Source organism: Colletes latitarsis, chromosome 1 (assembly GCF_051014445.1).
Source record: "Colletes latitarsis isolate SP2378_abdomen chromosome 1, iyColLati1, whole genome shotgun sequence".
Taxonomy (NCBI): Eukaryota; Metazoa; Arthropoda; class Insecta; order Hymenoptera; family Colletidae; genus Colletes; species Colletes latitarsis.
Genome location: NC_135134.1, coordinates 42,176,839 through 42,188,220, shown reverse-complemented (window position 1 = coordinate 42,188,220; position 11,382 = coordinate 42,176,839).

Sequence of the window (11,382 nt, the reverse complement as noted above, 5' to 3'; positions counted from 1 at the left end):
ATCTTACGAATAAACATCAAAACTGAACTTTCTATACATATAATGCAAAAATTATAAGTACGTTGCCTCGTAAAAGAGAAAAGGAAAGACTGGTCATTTGACCGGTCATGGTAGGAATGGGTATACATGAAGTGCCGGTAGGTTTAGTGTTAATAAGCATTAAAAACGATTTTCAGTTAGTATCATATCGTGATCACATTGTAAGATGAAACCATAGATGGTAGTAAACTCAGAAGAAACTTAAAACGATAACCTATGTAATATCTTTCTCTAATACACATAAAACTAACCCTTTCAAACCTACTGTGGTTAAATTGTACTCCCCTAATGAGGGCTTACAACCAGGACTGAAACGTTGGGTAATAAAATTCTCTCATTTGCACATGTATCGCAGTTATATTCGCTCCACCCGGTGGTTCAACATACGTGGGTACTTTCAAAAGATTATCTTTGACAAATAAATTTAGTCTTAATTACAAGGTTATATTACGACATTCCAATCATTACTTTGGAATTGTTCTTGAAACAATTGTAACAAATACAACATAAGTTCATTAACTTTGTAAGTAATCAGAAACGTTATTTAATAGAAAATATAATCTTACTAAGAGTGTTAACACAAGTTCAGTAATCAATACATATTTATATATATTAATATAATGTATAATGAACGAAATAACACAAAGTTATTAATTTATAAAAGTAAATTAACTCTAAGTATTAAAGTCAGTGACCAGACTATGGAAAGAAAAATCTATAAAATATATTGTATCTGATTTTCGAATGTCCTATTCACTAAATTAAATTAATGTTATTTTAAGAGTAACACGGATCTATATTTTACGCAGACTAATGTCTTCAAGAGAGGTTCAGATTGCTGATGTCGAAATATACATTGGATCCCAATGGGTTAAGGCTTAAATTTGTTATGGACTTCGGCTATAAAGCACGTCCATTTCGTGTTAACCGACCTTTCGTCAACGTTGCAGCTCCATCGAAATAAGAGAAAGCAACTCTGTACGTCTCTTGTGGCAAATCCCGGATTTATTGGTATAAATGGATATAGATGACAGTTATGCTTGAACGACTGACCAATAAAACAAATTAATTGACTACTCGCTGACCCGTAGCAAGCATCACGATACAAATATAGATTTTGTGAAGAACGTCGCCTTTCATTTTAACTCGGTCGAGAACTCCAATGTTTGCAATGCTCGCCATACCGTTGATTTCTAAAGAAAAGATACATGTACCTCATGTTTCAAATTCTCGAGAATTAAATCTTTCGCGGCTGAGTTTGTGCTCGAGTTCATGGCTTTTGAGATACTTCAAATTTTTTATAATAATACCTATATTATAAGTAATGAATCTCATCGTTTGAAAAGATTCAAATTTATTCTCAAGAGCTTTGCATTCACATCAAATTGAGTTTAAATTTCTTACAACGATAAATAATAAATGAATTTTATTCTGTAAAATCAATGTTTTATGATATTACTAATTAATAAATAACAAATCTTATGAATCGAATGAATTTGCAATTAGAAACTGAGAGACCTGAAAAATTGTATTTATCCTTAAGAACTTTATATCAATATTAAAATTTTAAGGCCAACATTTAGTAGATTATAGATAGTTTATTATATGAAACAAACGATTATATAAAATTTTATGAACTGAGTGCATTTCTAAGTAAAAACATAGCCTCCAGCCCCGAAGGTGCAGACTGCAACGTTTGCGAAACGTCGGCAAATTGCTGAAGATAGACTCGGCATCCATCCGGAAGCCATGAACTCGAGCATAAACTCAGGCCACGAAAGCCTTAAATCTCATATGAACAATTATCCTCGAGAGCGTTAAGTTTACATGAAATCAACTTGAAGTTTTTAATAAGAGTAATAATTCTTCGAGGACCTTTATTATGGAATTTCGCGTTCGAAAGTCGCGGTTCCAATTCCACTTCTAAAATAGAATTTGAATGCAATAAATCGGTCCTGAATAGAGCTGGACACTTTCACGACGCCGTGTAGCAACGAATAACAATTCACATTAATCGAAGGAAGGAATTCGAGCATCGAAGGCGACGTAACGAAGTTCCTCGTTGCCTCAATCCTGTACAGATTAGCAAATTCCATTTCACACGTACGTATGACAGACGCAGATTTCGAACTAGCGGCGGAGCTCCACTGTGACGCTAGTTTAAACTGTTTAATAATGACGTACAAATGAATAATCCTGTTCCTCGTGTTTCTGACAGATCCGCTGCACGTGCAGCAGATGTGACATATTTCCTTAACAATGTTTCGATAAATGTTCGATCGACTAGGCTTCGATACATTCGTGTAAATTTAAGTACATGTTTGATCACGTTATGGCTCCACCGAATATATAAATATGTATGCGTAAAGTTTGTTTTAGCAAGACACGATAATGCTACGTTGGAAGTTATTTTCACAGAGAATAATAAGAAAATTGTGACTTAAAAGTCGAATATCTCGTATGTAAATAAATTTTGAAGACAAGATATAATTTTCGATGCATTTAGTGGCTACTATAATTTACTTATTTTATATGTTTTTTGTATGTACAATTGATAAATGTGTTTTATAAATTCTGCAACCAGATTTTCATTTGAATTTCCTATTTTGAAAAATAATAACATTCTGATTAAACAGACACAGGTGTCCTTTCTCGTTTGCGTGAAAAGTTAGCACGTTCAACATTGGTCAAGCACGAGTTACTCCTTGGAATTCAGCATGAGTGATTCTGAATGTAGGTACCGTGTTGAGAACGGTCTATTTTCCGAATGGACGATGCTCGAGGGAGGATTCATATATCATATAGCCGAAGGGACAATGCAAAGTGAATTCAAACAATACAAATATCTTATATACATTCCCATCCATAAACTAGTGGATAGCCTGGAGACTTAGTAAACGTAGAGTAAGGACGAACTGACAATATGAAACCGATAGAAATTAGAAAATGGAATCAACACTTGTTAATTCTTCACACTATGTACGAAATCGCTTTATATGTTAAAGAATTTATCGAAAAATTAGCGAATAATTTCATTCCAACCTTCATGTAATATTCTTCACAAGTTCTTTATTTTGGAAATTTACTTGCACATTCTTATTTATTACATACTTACTTTTATTATAAATTTCGCAGTGAAATATAAATATAACAAAATAGGATGGTAAGTCACTTCGAGAAATTTATCTTGAAGAAAATTAAAAGTTTGTCAAGAACGTATTTTTCAAAAAGTTTTTAATCGTTCCATAAAAAATTCCAGTAGTTTTTAATTAATATCTTCTTTACTCTTCTATAAATATTTTTAAAAATAAAAGTCAGTGTTTATCATTTAATTTTGTTAAAGTAAGATTCACTGAAGTTAGGTTTCGCTTGAAGTTGATAATGATAAAAGATGTTGCAAAAGAACAAAAAGATATATTAAACAAAGCATGTTTGGCCAAATTTATAAATGCACGGTGCTCGAAATTTCCATTGAATTTGCATTGAATTAGATTCTTCTCCATTGGTGAATATTAAGCGAAACGCGTACTATTCATTCGAGTAAAATTAAATTACATTTAGGCGTTCCCTGCAAGACCATCAATGCAGTAATTTGGTCATGTTTAGTGCATTTTAGATGCATCTAGATAACTAGTAGCGTACACCTGAGTACATATATGTACCAATGTACTGTAAACGACGCAAAATTACTGCTCACAGATAAGTCGGTTACTCGACCGAAGATACATGAAGGCAAACGTGCAATCGATAAGGTATACGATGTTGTTTCAACTAATAGACCAAGAAGTTGAATATATCTCATTATTACCGTGTTTTTAGCATGAATGGTTATTCCGGTTATTTTTAACTATTGAAATTATTACAGTAACAATTAACATAATAATACATTACTCGGTTTATTCGAAAGCTTCTACATTTAATTAGAATCATGTACTTTCATAAATGAACATTTCAGACTTGGTTCTTTGCGATGAACGGTATACTGAATATTAAATTTAATTTTCTTCGAAGATGATTCTATGAAATAACTTCAGGAATGAAGTCTCTGCGTGACTGTAATAAGAAATATTGCGTATATTTTAATTTAAAAGGTATGGATAAGAGATCTGTTACTTCTTGCAAATCATTTATTTGTATTGTATAGTTCAATTGTTTCAGAAACTGGCAAGGAATTTAATTACATTCAACACTATTGTCTCTGTCTATAAAAGAGTACACGTAAAATCACGAAGCATTAATTAAATACATTTATACGTCATAGAATTCGAATATACACATTAGAGATGTTCTATTTTGCACGTTATGATATGATTATCTCGAATTTCTAAGGAAAAATCTGCCCAAATGTTATATTAACTGTAATAAAGAACTATTCGTAACAATTCATGAGTACTATCGTAAATGTCAAGCATATTAGATTTTACATATCCAAGTACTTTACTTTTGAACGATTTTTTTATTAATTAACATCTACGATATATAAATTGAGTTACGTTCTTACGTGCAAGACCAATGTCAGCAGCGGACAATTACGAAAACGTCATCGGAGTAAATTATCGTCGTAATTTTGTTTCTCAATGCACGCGCATACTTAACTCTGTTGGACTGTAGGGAATTAGAAACTTCGAAAATTCGGTATACGTGTGATGTTACCGAAGCACCTTATTAAATTATGGTTTCGGAGTGCTTAGCATGAATTTCCGTGCATTAATATTCACTTTGACACGAATCGATGAGAACCAAAACGAAACTTCATTTGGCTGCTTGCCAAACGTACCTTCTAACGTTCTTCCAGATTTAAGTCAAGTAAACTATGATTACGCTTGTTTCGCTATTATACAGGGTGTCTTGTCCTGAGCAGAAATCATTTTTCGTGCAACCCTCGTTGTACGATTTGTGTGACCAAACGATTCGTTATAGTTGCTGCAAATCAATTATTCCTGACGTTCTATTAAATTTATATGCTTCCTGTTTCTCTTGTACGCATAAGTCTAGGAGTTCATTATGATTTTAACACCCATCAGTTGTTGAATATACAAGCTTGTGTCATACATTTTGCAAAAGTAATAAAATTTGCAAGGAAACGTCCTGCAGCTCGACGCCACGTTTAGCGGAATTAGACCTGATACCAAAGGGCCAATAGAATTCATCAATGACTAAAATTTCCCTTTAGGGGCGAACAAAATTATTGTCGACAAAAATTTAATTTATTAATGTTTCATAAAACATACGTCAAGCATAAATTTGTATTTTGTGTATTATTATTTGAATAAAATTTTAAAATATTCTTTCGCTCGTTCAAAGATTAAACTGCATTAATAAAAAAGTCATTTGATACAAGCTGATATATTAAATTATTACACCAGATGTAAGTCGTTAAATGTCATCGAAATTATTAAAAGTTGTGTTTAAGTTTATAAAATATTTTATTTACTCCGAAAATGAATTTAAATCCAAGGAAATTGAATAGCGATTTAAAAGTATATGAAACGCGAAGTGACGTGCTGTTAATATAACATAAAAAAAAAGTACAGCGACGAAAAGAGAGTTGATTTAAGAAGTTCTTGAATATTTTGTGCCCGCGGGGTAAACGCGATTTAGCCCATATACAAATTTATCCGGGGAAAGAAGTACGAGAGAAGCGACAGAAGTCCCGGTCACAACTTTCGTCCTAACTTCTTGAAACGCTAAAGTCGGTTCCCTGCAATCTCGGGAGGTGGTGAACATCTGAAACTCGAACCGCGTTTAAATTGACAGAGCAGCCCTGTGCCCGCTTTTGCGTCGACTGGCATCGCAGACGTCCGAATTCCCTGTCCATTGGCTAGAAATTTACGGCCAACCTCAATGCGTGGCTACGTTAACTTTATAATTCAATTCGCTGGCTATCGATTGGGCGGTTTAAACGCCGACGTATAACCGACTGATTTGTAATCCCGTCCGCAAATTGGTGGTAAACCTTGTTCTTCAATTCTGGAAATTTCGCACTCGCGATAGCACGTATGTGTATGCAGACACGCTAACAGGTTCAAGGAATTTTGATAGCGAGAGATTTAGATCAAGAATCGTCAAGAACAATTTTATGTCTTCGGAATCTCAGGTGTAATATCGAGGAAATTATCTATTTAACCCTTTAACGCATTGACTGTCACGTATGATTAGATATTGAAGAAAATAAATCTAGATGGGACTCTTGAATTTTAACGAGGCTGTAAAAATAAGTTGTATGACAAATTGTGGGTATGCTACTTTCCAATTGTCTAAAAACAAAGTTTGGTTTGGGCAGTCGACGTGTTAAGAGAAATTTTTCATGTGTTATTACAGTGACATAAAAAATATTTAGCATTTCTGAGTATGGCAGAGTGGATTGAATGAATCTTCCTCTGATCAGCTTTGTCAACATTTTAATGCATGAATAATTCTTTCTCGAAAACATTTTTCTTCGACAATAATCAATGAACTATAAGATTGTACTGTGGCGGTTTGCTGTTGTGGGAAGAATTGAGCGAGATAGCAGGAGAAAAGAAACAGAATCGATCGAGTACTTGTGAGAAAGCGTAGCCCTCTGATGGCGACTGTGAGAACTGCAGCCACAACACGATATCTCACTCACACCTACTTTCACAGCAAAAGCATTTACGACGTAAAAAAGAGACTTAAAAATCAAATTTAAAGATTAGTATACACCAACCAGTGTTTCAACTTCTAAAGTCAATAACTTCTGAATAGAGAAAAAATAAGTCTGAGCTTCCTAAAAGAGCGAGTGACCGAGTCAATAAAAATTCTAAATAAAAAGTCCTCATCGATGGAGTGGAACAAAAGAAATAATAAAAATAAGTTTCAACCTCCGTTAACGAAGGAAAGAAAATATTAGGTCGCGTAATGTATTGTGCAGTTAACATAGAAAATACGGGACGTTTCGAGGAGAACCGTGTGGGCCACTATTCACGGCGCCAAAACGGCATGAAAACAAAGTGGATAGCGCGAATTCAAATGTTCTCGTCGTGCAACTGCTCGCAGAATGTTTAAACATCCGTTACACAAAATCTTTGTCCGTTGCATCGTTCGTTGACCACCGTTTTTTTCTCGCGGTTTTTCACGATGGCGACCACTTTCGAGCGCGCGTGTATTTCCGACAGTGGATTATTTAACGCTCGGTTCTTGCGCCGTGAAAATTCGTCCAGAACGTCTGGCAATGCGCAGCGGTTAAGCGATCGCCGCCAAGCACAGACGATGAATAACGTCTCTGCAGAATATTTTAGCATTAATTCCAGGGAACGCGGAAGGCGGGCAGCTTCTTAATAGAATCGTATCACTAATCAGCCACCGCTGCCTCGGGGAAGCTGCCTTTGCTTGTCTCCGTTTCCACCGAGATTGTAAGACAGACTTACAGCAGTAAGTCTTTTGCATCGCACAGCAATTTGTTGACGAGGTTGAACGATTAATTTACTTCGTGCAGCACAAAAATTTTATCATGGATATTCGTTGGCTCCTAGGTAAAATTTTTTTGCAGACTTTGAACAGCTTGGATCACTAGATTTTTAGTATCATACATTGATTTATTATATAACTATCGTCGGTTGTTCATTTTACTCAGGTCGTTCTTTATTGTCCAATTGGCACAATGGTAAAATACCAATCGAATGAAAAGACAATATCGATGAATATTTCAGTCAATCCTTAACGCCTTGACGTACGATTTAATTTCAAATAATTTTTCAAATGTGTACTATTTAATTTTGTTTAAATTTGTTCGTGCAAGGAATGGCCACGAAAAAGAATAGATTTGTTTTACGAATACCTCGTGAATGTAAAAATGTGTTGAAACAAAGGAAAAGAACGAAAGGAAGATGACGACTGTCGTTTCAAGTACAATTTATCAAAAATATTTGTAGGACGAGATAAAAACAAGGAAAACACGGGAAGGTTGAAAAAAGAAAAAAAGACAGCTGAAAGACAATGGACAAGAAAAGGAAGACGAGAAAGAAAACGTAGACAACGAAGACGATTTCAGGTACCTACAGTTTATCAAAAATATTTTCAGAGCAGTACAAAGAGAAGAAAGAAATGGAACTGTAGAAGAAAGGCAGCGGAGAGACAAAAGAGCGGAAAGGGAAAGATAAACCTAAGAAAATTAAGAGAGTGGAGATGATATTGTAAAAAACTTAACGGTAAAATTCCGACAATTGACCTTCTACTGTACTTGCTCGCGAAGTCTTAATATAAAAGTCGCTTTCGTGTAAGGATGTATGAAGTTATCGGGTTTGCAAGTTTTTGGCGCTGATGCCAAATTTGAAAGCACGTTCGTAGAAATATCGCTTCGTTTTGGAACTTGTAGGTAACTTTACTGACCGTAGCTTCGACGCTCGATATTTTAAGGAAAAATTCCTTACTCTTCGAACTTCAACCGATTGAAATTTTGACCGACCGTATTGATAGTTATACTACGCTTGATCGGTGGCATCTTCTATTTTATCAAGACAATTTATTCTTGTCGCCGAAGAACTTTTCCCAGGGAACTCGGCAGAGCATGAGAAATACGATTACATTGGCTTCGTTTGATTTATGCGCAGTGAAATTCTTTCTTTCTGCCGCGGCGTAGGCTACCTCGAGTCTGTTCCGATCGACCTTTTCATTTATAATAACAACGCACAGGTCATTGAACTTTGTTCGTTTCCCTTAGATAACTTTCCAATACATAAACGTGCGGATTACCGTTAACCGATTTAACGTAATCAAGAATATTTCATAAAATTTCACAGCGCGCATATTTTGTTTTCCCATTGCGAAAACTGAATTCCATTCTGCATTACGTTGTAACGATTAGAATATAGAGGATAGAATCACGATAATAACGATGATAAAAGTAATAATAACCATTGCTATGACAACAGTTACGAAAATGGTAATAGAACTTATAGGAGTAATTAAAATGGCAATGGGAAGTAATAATGATAATCATAACGACGGTAATAACGATAAAGGAAATGGGAATATTGGTGTCGACAATAGTCGATAACACTAATTGAAATAGCAGTAAAAAAAGTAAGCAAATTATAAAAATGTTAAGATCGTGAATAGTTAAATTTCTTTCATGAATTTTTCTATATAAATGATAATAAATATAAATTTTTTTTTATATGTTAGATGAATATAAAGTATCTACTTAACAAAAGTATAAAAATAATTTGCGTATATCGTAGTGTTTGTTGTGATATGTGTTTTAACTAAACGAATGTCGAAATTTTGAAGAACAGACAAAATACGAGTTGGCAAATCGGACTAATCTCAGCAAATCGTGTGAACAACGAACGTGTTAAACGACGATAGGTCACTGGTTCGATTGTACTGACTTCAGCTCTGAATTATAATCCATATTCTGTTCGGATTTTACGTCCATGCATCACGACCACCAACATATCGATGCATTTCACGGAACGTCCCGTTGCATCTGACATTATTAGTACTACTACGGAATTCTCTGTGTTCGATAAAACGTGTACACGAGATCGGATTAACGATCGCGGCGTGGATTTCACGATGGACTTCTGTCCCGATGATAGCCGGATTTAACCGACACAATGAGAATTCGGAGACACGAGAGACTGCCTTGCAAATAATAGTCGTAGCCCATACAACCCATAGCACTCGTACGCTCAACACTTGTTGCTGAGAAATTCAACTAAACGCAACGAAAAAATGCTAGCGTTTCGTTTTCCTCGCCTAGTTGATCGAAAAGAGGTTCGTTGAATATCCTACCGACACGAGATATGAAATTTGAAGTAATATTTAATCTTCCTTTTAAAACAACGCGAAATTACAATTTCAACGCGCTCAGAAAATTAGCAAAACGAAAATTAATTGTAGAAATTATTTAGAAGCATTACCTATAGAAACTGTATTTATTACGACGTATTTTACGAAATAGTAATAGTATTCAAAATCTTTCCATAAAAATATTTGTAAATTATATTTGACTAATAACATTTTTTAGACGAGTGTTGAATGAAAAAGATAAAAGTCAGGAAAGAGGTTTCGTTTTCTTTTAAACGCAATTATAGATCTGGAATTAAGACTAAATTGTCTTTCTTCTCTTAAACTGTCTCAATTTTATTCGACAAAAATCTATCTAATTCCGAATATTTCTTCTCTTATTTCAATATGAGCTACATAAACAAATTCTGAAGCAGAAAACACACATTTTACAGACAATTAATAACATTTTATTAAACCAACAAGAAATTAAACACGATGTTCTATTCTATTATTTCGCCACAACAACGTGTACTCGTCTAAAAATTTCAAAATGACCTTCCATTGTGTAAAATACACGCCATAAAAGAAAATATCCACGCTTCACAGGCTACCCAAAAGCATAAGCTTTTTATGTGATATAGTCAAGTGTCAGTCTAAGTGCACATGCATGTTCGAGAGTGTATTTGACATGTTTAAAGAAAATTCACAATATGTCGTAGGGCTTAAAAGTACCGACAAATCTTATCGATAGTCGATACACTATGAATTTTTTATTCCCGAGATAACGTCTTACTGTAGTTTCAACGTGAATTGTAAATTACAAAATTGACGTTTTGCGGAAGGTATCGAAGAAAATTATTTTACGTAAAATGTAAAAACCACACATTAGAAAATCGTACTCAATCACAAGCGTACCAAGCCTCGTATAAAAAAACTTTATTTTACATTTTTTATTTATTTTTACACAAAAAATTGGTCCCTTTCTGTCTTATTCTGACGATACTACGTAATTTACTGCATTCTGTAGAAAGAATAATCGAAAACAAAGTCACAAAACAAGTAACGCCGAGTCCTGTTTTAAGTAGAGCGAACAAAGTTTCCAGACATTGTGTAGTTGGAAAAAAGTACCTTAAAAATGGAACAAATGTATCTGGTCCGTGTTTCTGCCATCTGCCTCATTATACTTTAATTATATGTTTGTTAAAATTCATCTCTGTTTTCCCCTTCCAAAGGAAAACTAGGAAAACAACTTTTCAGAAACCGACGTGTCATGAACACACGCGTTGGCCTTTTTAGACGATTAACTCTAACAATTAACTGTAAATAAAAGACTACCAAACAATGGCGTCTAACCTAAGCACATAGTTCATTTTCATTAATTTAGAACATTTCAACCACATTGTCTTTTAATCTTCTTCGGCTATACAGACATAATTTATTCCAAAGTAAGGATGAAAACTTCTATTCGGAATATACCACAATATTATAATAATACTCTTCATAGGATGAATTATTAATATGCAAATAAAATGTAATAAATAAATAATTATAGAACTTAAGGGCGACCTAACACTCTGGTTATGATCCTTA